Source organism: Salvelinus fontinalis, chromosome 33 (genome assembly GCF_029448725.1).
Source record: "Salvelinus fontinalis isolate EN_2023a chromosome 33, ASM2944872v1, whole genome shotgun sequence".
NCBI classification, from domain to species: Eukaryota; Metazoa; Chordata; class Actinopteri; order Salmoniformes; family Salmonidae; genus Salvelinus; species Salvelinus fontinalis.
In genome coordinates this window covers 39,841,128-39,854,647 of record NC_074697.1, presented here as the reverse complement: position 1 = coordinate 39,854,647, position 13,520 = coordinate 39,841,128, and positions in this window count along the sequence as shown.

The window sequence follows — 13,520 nt, the reverse complement described above, 5'->3', positions numbered from 1 at the left end:
TCAGGTCGAAATGAGTATGACCTCGTTGGCGCCCGTGGCATTGAATGAATGCAAGGGAAGCTAGCGACCCAGTGTTGCCAACTCCTCAGTAAGGAAAGTAGCTATTGGCTGTCCTAAAAGTCGCTAGAAGTCGCCAAATGACGCCATCGCCTAATTTGCATAATTAACCATGTGCATGTAATTGTGATGACACTGTAGGAGAGAGGAATAACGTCGTGGGAGAGAGAAAAATATGAGTAAAAAAACACCCTAAATATGTTTGGAACTACAAATGAGCAAGCTGCAGAGAGTGGCACACACAGCGAATAAGAACCAGATATTTGAGGCCATACTCCTCCTTCAGCACTTTAATGGCCCCAATTGTTAATCCCCATCATAACAGAGGCATTGTCAGTCCCTATCCCCAGGAGTTTCTCTTTTTTAAGACAACACTTCTCGAGGAAAGCCACAACAGCACAGGCTATAGATTTGCATCTCCTCCCTCCAACTCAACAAGCCCCAGAAATGTTGATACAATTGTCTGCTTGGTGTCACTAAAGTACCTTATCACAACCCCCAGGTACTTAGAAACACTTACATCCGTGGACTCATCGAGGAGGAGGCTGAAATGCTGGTCACCCACATCTGCGACCAACTTTTTCAGAAAGTATGGTGCTAGAACACCATTAATCATTTCTGTACTCTTTGTCCTGTGCATTTTGAAGTGGGTAGCAGCAGTGGAGTCTGAGAAAGCAGCTCTACATGCTTCTCCAATGTGATCACATGCCAGCATGGAACAGTGTTCAGCGATAGCTAATGCCATGGTGGCCTCAGCCTTTTTTGCAGAGTACATTTTTTTAAACATAAATGGCAGCTTGTTTTGGGTGGAACTTTTATAAGGCTTTGCCTTTTGACTATATTTTTGAGTTGTCGTGTTTTTTTTACATCACTAAGTTTGGCGTAGAAATCGTCCTTACAATACAGGCAGTATGCCCGTGTATCATCTCCAATAAACGGCTTCAACCAGCCTTTGAATTCAGGGTTTGATTCCTACTCCTTTCTGTATTTTTGAGTGTACAGTTTAGACTGTGACATGATTTAGCTAGCCAGCTAGATGTTTAGCTTATGTCACAGTGAGGCACACACACAGTGGACAAGGTGAGTAAGTGACTGAGGCTGTGTGAGTCAAATGCAGTGATTTATTTTAGACAAAGAACATTTTACATTTACATCCCGTCCTGAATGTAAGCCAGGACAGGATCAGCCAGCGGCGGCTTCCCGCATGCGCGATGAATTTGCAGACTGGACGCAGAGGGGTGAACATCTCCTGCTCTGACTGCAGCTGGGAGGGACTGCTGCGCGAGGACTGGGCCGCCTGTGAGTGCTTTGGGACGGGGGTGGGGCCCACGGCAGCACCCGCTGCTCGTTGAGAAGAGTAAGAACGATATGTGCTTTCACATCAGAGTCTCCAAAAGTCTCCAATAACACCACAAAAGTCGCTAGATTTGTCGCTAGTTGATAGTTTGAAAATGTGTCGCTAGAGGGGTCTGAATACTCGCTAAATATAGCGACAATGTCGCTAAGTTGGCAACACTGTAGCGACCATTCGGCCTCCCTTGATTATTATTTTTTTTTTTACAATAATAGCCAATCAGCAGTGAACTAAACTGATGGTCCTGATGGTCCTGGAGCACCAAAGAACATGTCAAGGGAATACAGTTTGGATTTGGCTTCAAACCAATTACATCACAATAAAGACAAACATCATTGACAGAAAAAATCTTGAATTGTTGCATATTGTTGTGGTGTTGTCCTACGGTGGCTGGCTAGCTCAAATTGACCCTTTCCTAGAATGGCCATGGACAGAGATAGCGATTGGACATGTGGTTTTACCTAATTATCCATACCAAATCAAATTGTATTTGTCACATGCGCCGAATACAACAGGTATTTCACCTTACAGTGAAATGCTTACTTACAAGCCCTTAATTAAGCAACAATGCTTTATGAAGTTAAGAAAAAAATAAAAATAAGTGTTCAGTAAAAAATAGATAGAAAATAAAAGTATATATACAGGGGGTACCGGTACAGAGTCAATGTGTGTGGAGCACCGATTAGTCGAGGTAATTGAGGTAATATGTACATGTAGGTAGAGTTAAAGTGACTATGCATAGATAATAAACAGAGGGTAGCAGCAGCGTAAAAGAGGGGTCTGGGTAGCCCTTAGATTAGCTGTTCAGGAGTCTTATTGCTTGGGGGTAGAAGCTGTTTAGAAGCCTCTTGGACCTCGACTTGGCACTCCGGTACCGCTTGCCTTGCGGTACCAGAGAGAACAGTCTATGACTAGGGTGGCTGGAGTCTTTAAGAATTTTTAGGGCCTTCCTCTGACACCGCCTGGTATAGAGGACAGAGATGGCAGGAAGCTTAGCCCTGGTGATGTACTGGGCCGTACACACTACGATCTGTAGTACATTGCGGTCGGAAGGCTGAGCAGTTGCCATACCAGGCAGTGACGCAACCAATCAGGATGCTGTTAGTAAAACGTTTACTGTTGACAGGAGAACAAGAGGAGACAATAGGACGAGGTGGATAATTTTATAATAAGGCCGTTTAATCACATGTAAAGATATCTTAGTAAAATCTTGCAGCAAGGCTCTTTCTGTCTGACTCCTATTGAATCGTCCGGGAAAGAGAGTAGTTTCAAGAATTGTACAGTACTAATAGACAACAAGCAAAGTAGGTAGATCTGCGAGTCCGGCCTTCCGATTGGTCGATCTGGGTCTTGGGTAGTCCTGATCAGGCCTGGTGTCCACGTTCCATTGGTTCCTGAGATAGTTCTTTGTCCTGAGGTCCAACCATGGGTTGGGTGTGTTCTGTGGTTATTATGGGGGAGGGGAATTATGTGTGTCTATAGTTGGTGTCTTAAGTCCAGCATATGTCCAAGAGAAATGAGGAGTATGTGTATTTTTGTATAATATATGGCTTATGTTGAAGTGTAGTTATTGCTAGTTTCCAGTCTCTATTACAATTTCTTACAAATCCCTCTCTTCACGTCTCACAAGAGACTTGACATAAAAGTATAAAAAGACAAAGCTAAGGGATAAAATTTGTCAGAAGACAAATTTTTAATTCCCTCTCTTCACGTCTCACAAGAGACGTGACATAAAAGTATAAAAAGACAAAGCTAAGGGATAAAATTTGTCAGAAGACAAATTTTTCATTCCCTCTCTTCACGTCTCACAAGAGACGTGACATAAAAGTATAAAAAGACAAAGCTAAGGGATAAAATTTGTCAGAAGACAAATTTTTAATTCCCTCTCTTCACGTCTCACAAGAGACGTGACATAAAAGTATAAAAAGACAAAGCTAAGGGATAAAATTTGTCAGAAGACAAATTTTTCATTCCCTCTCTTCACGTCTCACAAGAGACGTGACATAAAAGTATAAAAAGACAAAGCTAAGGGATAAAATTTGTCAGAAGACAAATTTTTCATTCCCTCTCTTCACGTCTCACAAGAGACGTGACATAAAAGTATAAAAAGACAAAGCTAAGCAATAACTACACCTGGAGTGGCCAACCACACATTAGTAAACCAAAAAACGAGAATATGTTAAACCCTCCGGTCCATCCCTCTATACAACCTGTACCAGGTGGGCTCGTCGCCACCCGGGAACTTCAAACCTTCACAACAGGGAGGACAAACATCACTTTTTATTCATTCAACAACATCATCTACAGCAAACCAAGGGTCCTCCTCTGTCAGCCCACTCTCCTGCAGAAGCTCGTTTTCGTATCAGCCTCTCCAACTGGAGCATCAAGCAACGGCATCATACCAGAGGCCCCTTACACATCTGTAACAAACTTCTTCAAACAAGGTATGATACAGGCAACACAGAAACGAAAAACCACAACTAGTGTCAGAAATCCAGTAATCATCATTGCAGTGTACTTACCAAAACAACCACCCAGCCAGGGGAACAGTCCACTCTCCTCCACACCTGCAAAACCCTTCATCTCCATTGATAACCTTGCCAACCCACTCAGAGCTTTTGAAATGCTCCCATCCGGACTAGTATTGTTAGGAACAAACGTGCAACACTGTTCTACAATCTTTTTACTCACACCTCCCTGGTTGGCCAGACTTATGTCCAGTGTTAGTCTATTGTGTCTACTGGTTTGTGAGGTAGCATCCAATTGTTCAGCCATCCCTGTAAGTCCTGTGTGGGTGTGTTTCACAAATCATCATTAATTATAGTAGATATAATTGATCCAGACCTTTTGTTTTAGCATCAACAATAGCTGGGCCAACGATGGGCATCAGATGCCACAGGCCATCATTCCTGTTTAATGTCTGGAATTCGTGGGGGACCCCTATTGGGACCCCAACAGGTTGGTGTGCATGTTATCTGTACCCTCGGACCAAGGAGCGTCACGTTTCTGCCGTCTCCTGGGTTGGTCCCAAGCCTCTGTGTCATGTGTAGCTCCCAGAAGTTGATTAGCTATAATAATAGGCAATGGTGGTATCAGACTGGCCAAAGCACATGAGCAACGACAATTTCCTTTCAAAAATGGGGTCAACCGCCTGGCAGGTCCACACATCCACCATACATCAGCAACACCTCTAGTTAATAGTGGTATTAGTGATGCAGGTAGTAGCAGGGAGCCTTCCATAGTCTATACCTCTACCTGTACCAGTGTTACAGCTGTTATGTCCCCCATATGCCTTAACTCCCCACGGTACCTTCTGGGGAGGGACTTCTGGGAACACAAGACTCAGAGTTTTACACAGGGTTAAATTTGGCTTGAACTTTCCAATATGCACATCCAACCTTCCCCATTACTTAGGACAAATGAGTGAGCAGCCAGAATAGGTCTGGCATGTCCACATACGACACAGTCCTTTCTATTAAGTGTTTTGTAGGCCAACCACATATTCTCCCTTTCCTCATAAACAGTTTCAGTCCCCAAATGTTCACTATCTGAGATGTCTTTTATATTTATTATCTGTACCAGATTGGAGAGCTTAGGTGATGGCGTGGGACTTGGTCTTGAAGTGGTGGAGGAGGCCGGCTGAACCCTGGTCCGTTGGAACTGGTGGTGGTTCTGGCAGCACTGCGATGGTAACATCCCCATCGTATCCTGATCAGACAGCTCAGGACTACAAGCAGTCCTGTAAAACCCCACCCTCTCCCAGAGAACACATCATCAGCCAGAGATCAAGCAACACTTTCACTTCTATGAACGTACACAGGGTTGAAAGGTCAGGGTCAGGGATTCTTCATTAAGGAGTTGATCCCCGAGCTCTATTAGCAACGGTTCTTCTCCTTAACTCTGTGATCATTCGGCAGTGTCAGTGTGTCTCACCCTCCAAGTGCGATATGCCCCCAGGTCGAGTGATTCACCTTCTCCCTTAATTCACCTGCAATGCATAAACTCTTGGACATACAGGTTTGGTTAACTAGAATTTTTTATTTTAAATACGTTTATTATCCAATAGGCCCCATCCTTTCCTAGACCACAATGTACCCTCCTTCGTTTGATACCTGGCTCTGGCCAGGTATCAACCTTACCTACTCTAAATAATAACCTAGTACATCATATTATAGGAATGTCCCTTCTATTCCCCGCATATCCAATTCTCCCCTGGGCGCACATCCATATCTATTCTTTTCCAATTCTCTGTCAAGTGACCTATCTACTTTGAAATGTATCTGTGCTGCTTATATATGTTAACCCATTTCTCTCCTATCTTATTTCACAGCCCACCTTGCTCATTTCCTGGTCCCCCCTCCCCACTCTGCTCTCAAACCTTCAAGGTCTCAACAGTGCGGGGTAGACCCATCTGTCTGCCTTTTTCTAATAATAGTCAATAACAACTATGTGTTCCTTTACAATATTAACTGTCTCACTGTTTTGACTTTATCTGCATGGATTTAAAAATAACAACAGGTCTTATAGTGTCAATCTCTAAAGTCCTAACATAACCTTAATTAACCTATCTCTATCTTCTAATGGCCAATACAAATGCTTACCTTATGGTCAAGAGTTATAAACTCTATTATAATCAATTTACCTCAAAACTAGTATCCCAAATGACACAATCTCATTATTCTCACTACATTTCCCCGCGAGTGATCAAGTCGCCGGAAAATGCAATGAAAACAGAAAACAGGTCAAAATGTTACACCTACATTCGTGTTCCATATCTAGACATACCAAAAGAACCCTTTATCTTCTCAAAGTCCCTTGCCTAAATAAAACTCAGAAAGTAAAACTCCTATTCCCATATGAGTGTATTCTTTTAAGATATCTTATCTCTGGGTACACAGAAACCCTTAACCTTAATGTTTACTCCAAAAAACAAAATTATGTCACCAGCATTCAACCAGTCGGCTGGGAGACCATTGGGTGCTGCAATACTGCCATCTTCTGTCCCTTCTCTGCACAGCTCTCCACCCACTCTTATTCAACCTTCTCAATTTGAGCCATATTAGTTTCTTATTTTAACTATTGTTTTCTAAATTTTTATTTTTTTAATTTTTTTTATCTATTATTACCTAGTTAGACTAGAGTGTCCGTGACATACATCCATGGGGATCCGGTTATAGTTATTCTATTAACCATGTGAAAGTGCCCAGGGACACCCCAAATATCAGTAGGAATATCACAAATAAGGGGCCAGATATCCCTAGCCTTGCCCAGGGAGGGAGAAATATCCCTCTAACTGGGCGAGGTTCCTTTATCAGGGGAGGCGGAGTTTGATTCCGCATCACCTGAGTCAGAAATGTCTTAATTTGGAATCGAATTTAAGCTGTTTAAATCAGCTCTGACTTCTGTCAGTGTTCTAGAAGGGATTGGGGCTGGAGTGCAATGTGTGAGGTGGTGCCAAGGTGCGCCTGATTTACCTTTGACCTGGACTGAGTGTGAAGTAACCTCCCTCACGTCGTACAGTCCAGTCCACCTGGGTTCTAGCCACTTTCTCTTGTGGACATTAACCCCACCCAGTCACCAATTTTCCCTCAGTGGTGCCGGATCTCCCGTCAGCTTCCCTGTTGGACCTTGTGAATCTGTGTGAAGAGAGCTGCAGAAAGTTCCGTCAATTATCAGACATTACAATTTGTTGTACATCAAGGGCGGGCATATGACCTCCCTTCCTTGGTGGACCAAGCATGACTCCTCCAGCCATTGTCTCATGAGGAGAGAGATGGGTGCCTGCACCTGGAGAGGCTCTCATGGCCAGCAACGCCAGGGGCAGGACTTCAACCCAAATCAACTTCAAACCTGCACATACATTTGATTGGCGCGTTCCACGAGACTTATGAGATTGTGGCCTGTACACTAACCCCATCATTAAACAACATCCATTAATCAGTTGACATTTACACATCCGACCCTATTGGTACATGGAGCGTTTGTCATTAAACAATACACATGAGTTCGGTTTGCAGCCACTTAATGACCTATTTTGCATCCTCCCCTGCTGTTGGTATTGCCTCAACCCATTTAGAGAACCTGTCTACCATAACTAACAGGTACCTTTTTCCATTTGTCACATTGTCTTGCCCCATATCTGTGTAATCTATGTTGATGTCCTGAAAACAAGCATTTGGGACTGGGTATGAACCCATGGGCGTTTGATATGGTTTCTTTGGATTGTGTCTACCACAAATGCTACACTCGTCACAAAACAAATCTGTCATGTCTTTCATGTGGGGGTACCACCAGATGTGGGACACCTTCTGTAAAGTCTTTAGTTTGCCTTCGTGTGTGGGCCCATGAGCTTCTCGTATTAGTTCTGGACATAGGTTTGCTGGGGCCTCTAATCTGCCATCATGGCATCTCCACAGTTCATCAGGTCCCTTGGTGGCCTCTTTCTGTCCCCATACTGAGTATTCACAGGGTCCTGCTGTGAACTGGAGTTCTTTTATGTGTTGCTTTGTGAGCTCAGTCCGAGCTGGTTGGGTCCGTAGTACCATTTGTCTCGGGGTGTATCCACCAGCTTTCTTGGCTGCTTTATCAGCTGCATCATTTCCCTTGCTGACTCTGTTTTTCAGTTGTTGATGTCCTTTACACTTCATGATGGCCACCTTCTCAGGTAGTGAGACCGATTTAATCAGTTTTTCCATCTGTGTCTTGTGTTTGATTGGAAGGTTTCCTGTGGTGATGACGTTGCGTCTCAGCCATTGTGATCCATTCGTATGGACTGCTCCATGAGCATAAGCTGAGTCGGTGTAGTTGTTCACAGTCTTCCCTTCAGCTCTTTCCAGAGCTTGTGTCAACCCTATGATTTCAGCTAACTGGGCTGATGCAGGTGTGTGATGATGGCAGATTCCAAAGTCACATGTGATCTATCCGGGAGCTGCTGCACCACTGTGTATGCTGCTATGTTCCCTTCTTCTCCTCTATAGCGGCATCCATCTGTGTATAACCATTGCTCATCAGATATGCTGCAACCCCATGTGGGTGTGGATTTCCAATGGATGGCACATTATCATGTGGGCTGTTTTTCCAATAGCTTTTACCACTGCAGCTACATACCTGGAGCATGTGGTTTGTCCTTCTTCAATGTAGTCCAGTTTGGAGGAGTGATACCTCAACACTCTACTCTCCCCCTCTAGGTTCTGGAAAAGGATGGATGATGTAAATCCTTCTTTTTCAGAAACATCCAGATGGAACTTGTTTTTTTTAGTCAGGTGCTGTTAAGGCTACTGCCACTTAGAGATCTGTTTTCAAGAGTGCAAAAGCCTTTGATGCTTCAGTAGTCCAGGTCAATGATGAGTGTAGGTTAGTGGTGAGCAGCTTCAGGGCCATGGGGCATATTCGTCAGACATGCCCTGGAAAGGGGGAGGTGATTGCTGATTCGGGTCTGGATTGGGGTGATTGTATGCGGGTTGAAGGGCCGCACGTGGTTGATACATCATGGGACGGACCCCTCCCCCTCTTCTGTCCTGCATTCTCTGATCCAAGTATTCATTGAATTTGTGTTTGGGGACGATAGTCGTGGTCATTTTGTCGTTAAGCTATGTCTGGGTCTATTATTATCTTTGTATACTTTAGCCCGTCACTGATCGAAACCAGCGATGTATTTTTCTTCCTCTAACCTCCCCCAGTCTTGTGTCCGACTCGCGTGGACAAAGAATTTTATTGCCGTGTATTCGATTAATTATTTTCGTTTTCCAACAATATTTCAGCTATATCTTTTTGAAACAATATACGAATATATTCACGCGCTCCTGGTATAATTGGAATGACAGTTTTAGGTACTTAAAATAAAAATATTATTGCTTTTCGCTTATTCAATTAATTAAATACTTTGGCAAAATATTTCAGAAGTTTCCTTTTGGAAAAATATACTAATGAATTCAAGCGCTCCTGATATAGTTGGAATGGCAATTATAATATCTTTTATTCGAAAGATATTATTACTTTTAACTTTTTACGATTAATTTGAACTTTTTTCCGATTCATTAAATACTTTGCCAAAACATTTAAGACATTTCCTTTGGGAACAATATACTAGTAAATCAAGCGCTTCTAAAATAATTGTCAAATTATTTCTATCCCTTAAGGATTTATCAACAGTAGGAGAGGGAAAAATCCGGTCAACTCATCAGCAGAAAATAGTTGCTTCACAGCAATATATACTCATCGACACGGCGGTCACTTTAGCACAGCCTCAACTTAGCATATGGCTAGTTAGTAGCAATCGGCCTCGTGGAACGTTCAATCACCCATATTGATTTGGCGTTATCGACTAGTCTCGGTTCTGCTCATGCAACTTATTTCATATTTCATCATTTAATTTCATCAATTCCTCACTGGTATATCAGACTACTTGGAATACATTTTAGACAAAATTCATTTAATTCCTCACTGTTATCAGACTACTTGGAATACATTCAGAATAGCACGCATAGCCTTCTGTTTACTGGAATGCCAACTCCAGTAGACTCAGGTTTGCTATTCAATTCCTCACTGGTATATCAGACTACTTGGAATACATTTCAGACAAAATTCATTTAATTCCTCACTGTTATCAGACTACTTGGAATACATACAATATCACAATTTCATCAATTCCTCACTGGTATATCAGACTACTTGGAATACATCTCAGACAAATTAATTTAATTCCTCACTGTTATCAGACTACTTGGAATATATTCAGACAAAATTCATTTAATTCCTCACTGTTATCAGACTACTTGGAATACATTTTTAACGCAGATATCCTTACACTATGCCTTAGATTCTGTAACAGTCCTGACCTGTTTTATGTTGTTTTTTATGTGTTTATGGTCAGGGCATGTGTTTTGGGTGGGCAGTCTATGTTATCTGTTTCTATGTTGTTTTTGGGTTGCCTGGTATGGCTCTTGATTCGAGGCAGGTGGTTTGCGTTTTCCTCTAATTAAGAGTCATATTTAGGTAGGGCGTTCTCACTGTTTGTTTGTGGGTGATTGTCTTCCGTGTCTGTATGTTATTTCGTACCACACGGGACTGTTTCGGTTTATGTAGTCTGTTTCCTATTCGTGCGTTCTTCGTGTCTATGTAAGTTCTCATGTTTAGGTCAGTCTACGTCGTTTGTTATTTTGTATCATTTCAAGTGTAGTTCGTGTTCGTTTTTCGTCTTGTTTAATAAATATGTGTTCAAACTTCACTGCGCCTTGGTTCCCTCAATACTCCTCCTTTTCCGAAGATGGAGAGGAGGAGGATCGCCGTTACAGATTCTAAACAATTCCACATAAATTTAGCAACAATTCACACTCACCACAGTACTCCTGATCATTGAATTTAGATATTGGCTATAATACAATATACAGATTTTGGTTAAACGGGCATCTGCTCACCTCTTTAGTTTCGAGCTCTCTGATCAGTTTCCTGTGTGGGTTGAATCGCGATTCTCCCTCGAAATGGTCACCTCTCCTCTGGAATCTTTCTCCCTCTCGTCTCCTGTCCTATGAATTTTCTATTGGGCCGAATTAAAATATGTTTTGACCATCCTCTGCTTACCAAGTCTGTTAGTAAAACGTTTACTGTTGACAGGAGAACAAGAGGAGACAATAGGACGAGGTGGATAATTTTATAGTAAGGCCGTTTAATCACATGTAAAGATATCTTAGTAAAATCTTGCAGCAAGGCTCTTTCTGTCTGACTCCTATTGAATCGTCCGGGAAAGAGAGTAGTTTCAAGAATTGTACAGTACTAATAGACAACAAGCAAAGTAGGTAGATCTGCGAGTCCGGCCTTCCGATTGGTCGATCTGGGTCTTGGGTAGTCCTGATCAGGCCTGGTGTCCACGTTCCATTGGTTCCTGAGATAGTTCTTTGTCCTGAGGTCCAACCATGGGTTGGGTGTGTTCTGTGGTTATTATGGGGGAGGGGAATTATGTGTGTCTATAGTTGGTGTCTTAAGTCCAGCATATGTCCAAGAGAAATGAGGAGTATGTGTATTTTTGTATAATATATGGCTTATGTTGAAGTGTAGTTATTGCTAGTTTCCAGTCTCTATTACAATTTCTTACAATGCTCTCGATGGTGCAGCTGTAAAACCTTTTTAGGATCTGAGGACCCATGTGTTGATAAAACGTTTACTGGAGACAGGAGATCAAGTGGAGACATAGGACAAGGTGGATATTTTTATAATAAGGCCGTTTAATCACATGTAAAAATATCTTAGTAAAATCGTGCAGCACGGCTCCTTCTGTCTGATTCGTATGGAATCGTCGGAAAAGAGAGTCTCTAAACAGTTGTACAGCTTTATATATGCATTGAATGAAGTAGGTTGATCTGGTAGTCTGGCCTTCTGATTGGTCGATCTGGGTCATGGGTAGTCCTGATCAGGCCTGGTGTCAACGTTCCATTGGCTCCTGAGATAGTTCTTTGTTTTGTGCTCCAATCTTGAGTTGTGTGTGTCTGTGGTTGTCATGGGGGAGGGGAGTTGTGTGTGTCTGTGGTTGGTGTCTTAATGAGACCAGCATATGTCCAAGGGAAAAGGGGGGTGTGTGTATTTTGTATAAAAGATGGCTTATGATTTGATTTGATTTGATTTGAAGATGGCTTATGTTGAGAAGTTGTTATTACAAGTTTCCAGTATCTATTACAATTTCTTACACATGCCAAATCTTTTCAGTCTCCTGAGGGGGAATAGGTTTTGTCGTACCCTCTTCACGACTGTCTTGGTGTGTGTGGACCATGTTAGTTTGTTGGTGATGTGGACGCCAAGGAACTTGAAGCTCTCAACCTGCTCCACTACAGCCCCGTTGATGAGAATGGGGGCGTGCTCGGTCCTCCTTTTCCTGTAATCATCTCCTTTGTCTTGATCACGTTGAGGGAGAGGTTGTTATCCTTGCACCACACGGTCATGTCTCTGACCTCCTCCCTATAGGCTGTCTCATCATTAATGATGATGTTGGAGTCGTGCCTGACCGTGCACTCATGAGTGAACAGGGAGTACAGGAGGGGACTGAGTATGCACCCCTGAGGGGCCCCCCTGTTGAGGATCAGCGTGGCGGATGTGTTGTTACCTACCCTTACCACCTGGAGGCGGCCCGTCAGGAAGTCCAGGATCCAATTGCAGAGGGAGGTGTTTAGTCCCAGGGTCCTTAGCTTAGTGATGAGCTTTGAGGGCACTATGGTGTTGAACGCTGAGCTGTAGTCAATGAATAGCATTCTCACATAGGTGTTCCTTTTGTCCAGGTGTGAAAGGGCAGTGTGGAGTGCAATAAGGATTGCATCATCTGTGGATCTGTTGGTGTGGTATGCAAATTGGAGTGGGTCTAGGGTTTCTGGGATAATGGTGTTGATGTGAGCCATGACCAGCGTTTCAAAACATTTCATGGCTACATTTGTGAGTGCTACGGGTCGGTAGTCATTTAGGCAGGTTACCTTAGTGTTCTTGGGCACAGGAACTATGGTGGTCTGCTTGAAACATGTTGGTATTACAGACTCAGACATGGAGAGGTTGAAAATGTCAGTGAAGACACTTGCCAGTTGGTCAGCGCATGCTCAGAGTACACGCCCTGGTAATCCGTCTGGTCCTGCTGCCTTGTGAATGTTGACCTGTTTAAAGGTCTTACTCACATTTGCTGTGGCGTGCGTGATCACATAGTCGTCCGTAACAGTTGATGCTGTCATGCATGTTTCAGTGTTACTTGCCTATTAGTGAGCATAGAAGTTATTTAGCTAATCTGATAGGCTCGTGTCACTGGGCAGCTCTCAGCTCCACAACCGATGAGAGTCGGAGCCGGTGTAGTACGATTCAATCTAATACCTGTATTAACACTGTGCCTGTTTGATGGTTCGTCAGAGGGCATAGTGGGATATTTTATAAGCTTCAGGGTTAGAGTCCCACTCCTTGAAAGCGGCAGCTCTACCCTTTAGCTCAGTGTGAATGTTGCCTGTAATCCATGGCTTCTGGTTGGGGTATATACGTACGGTCACTGTGTGCATGACGTCCTCGATGCACTTATTGATAAAGCCAGTGACTGATGTGGTGTAGTCCTCAATGCCATCGGAAGAATCCCGGAACATATTCTTACCTT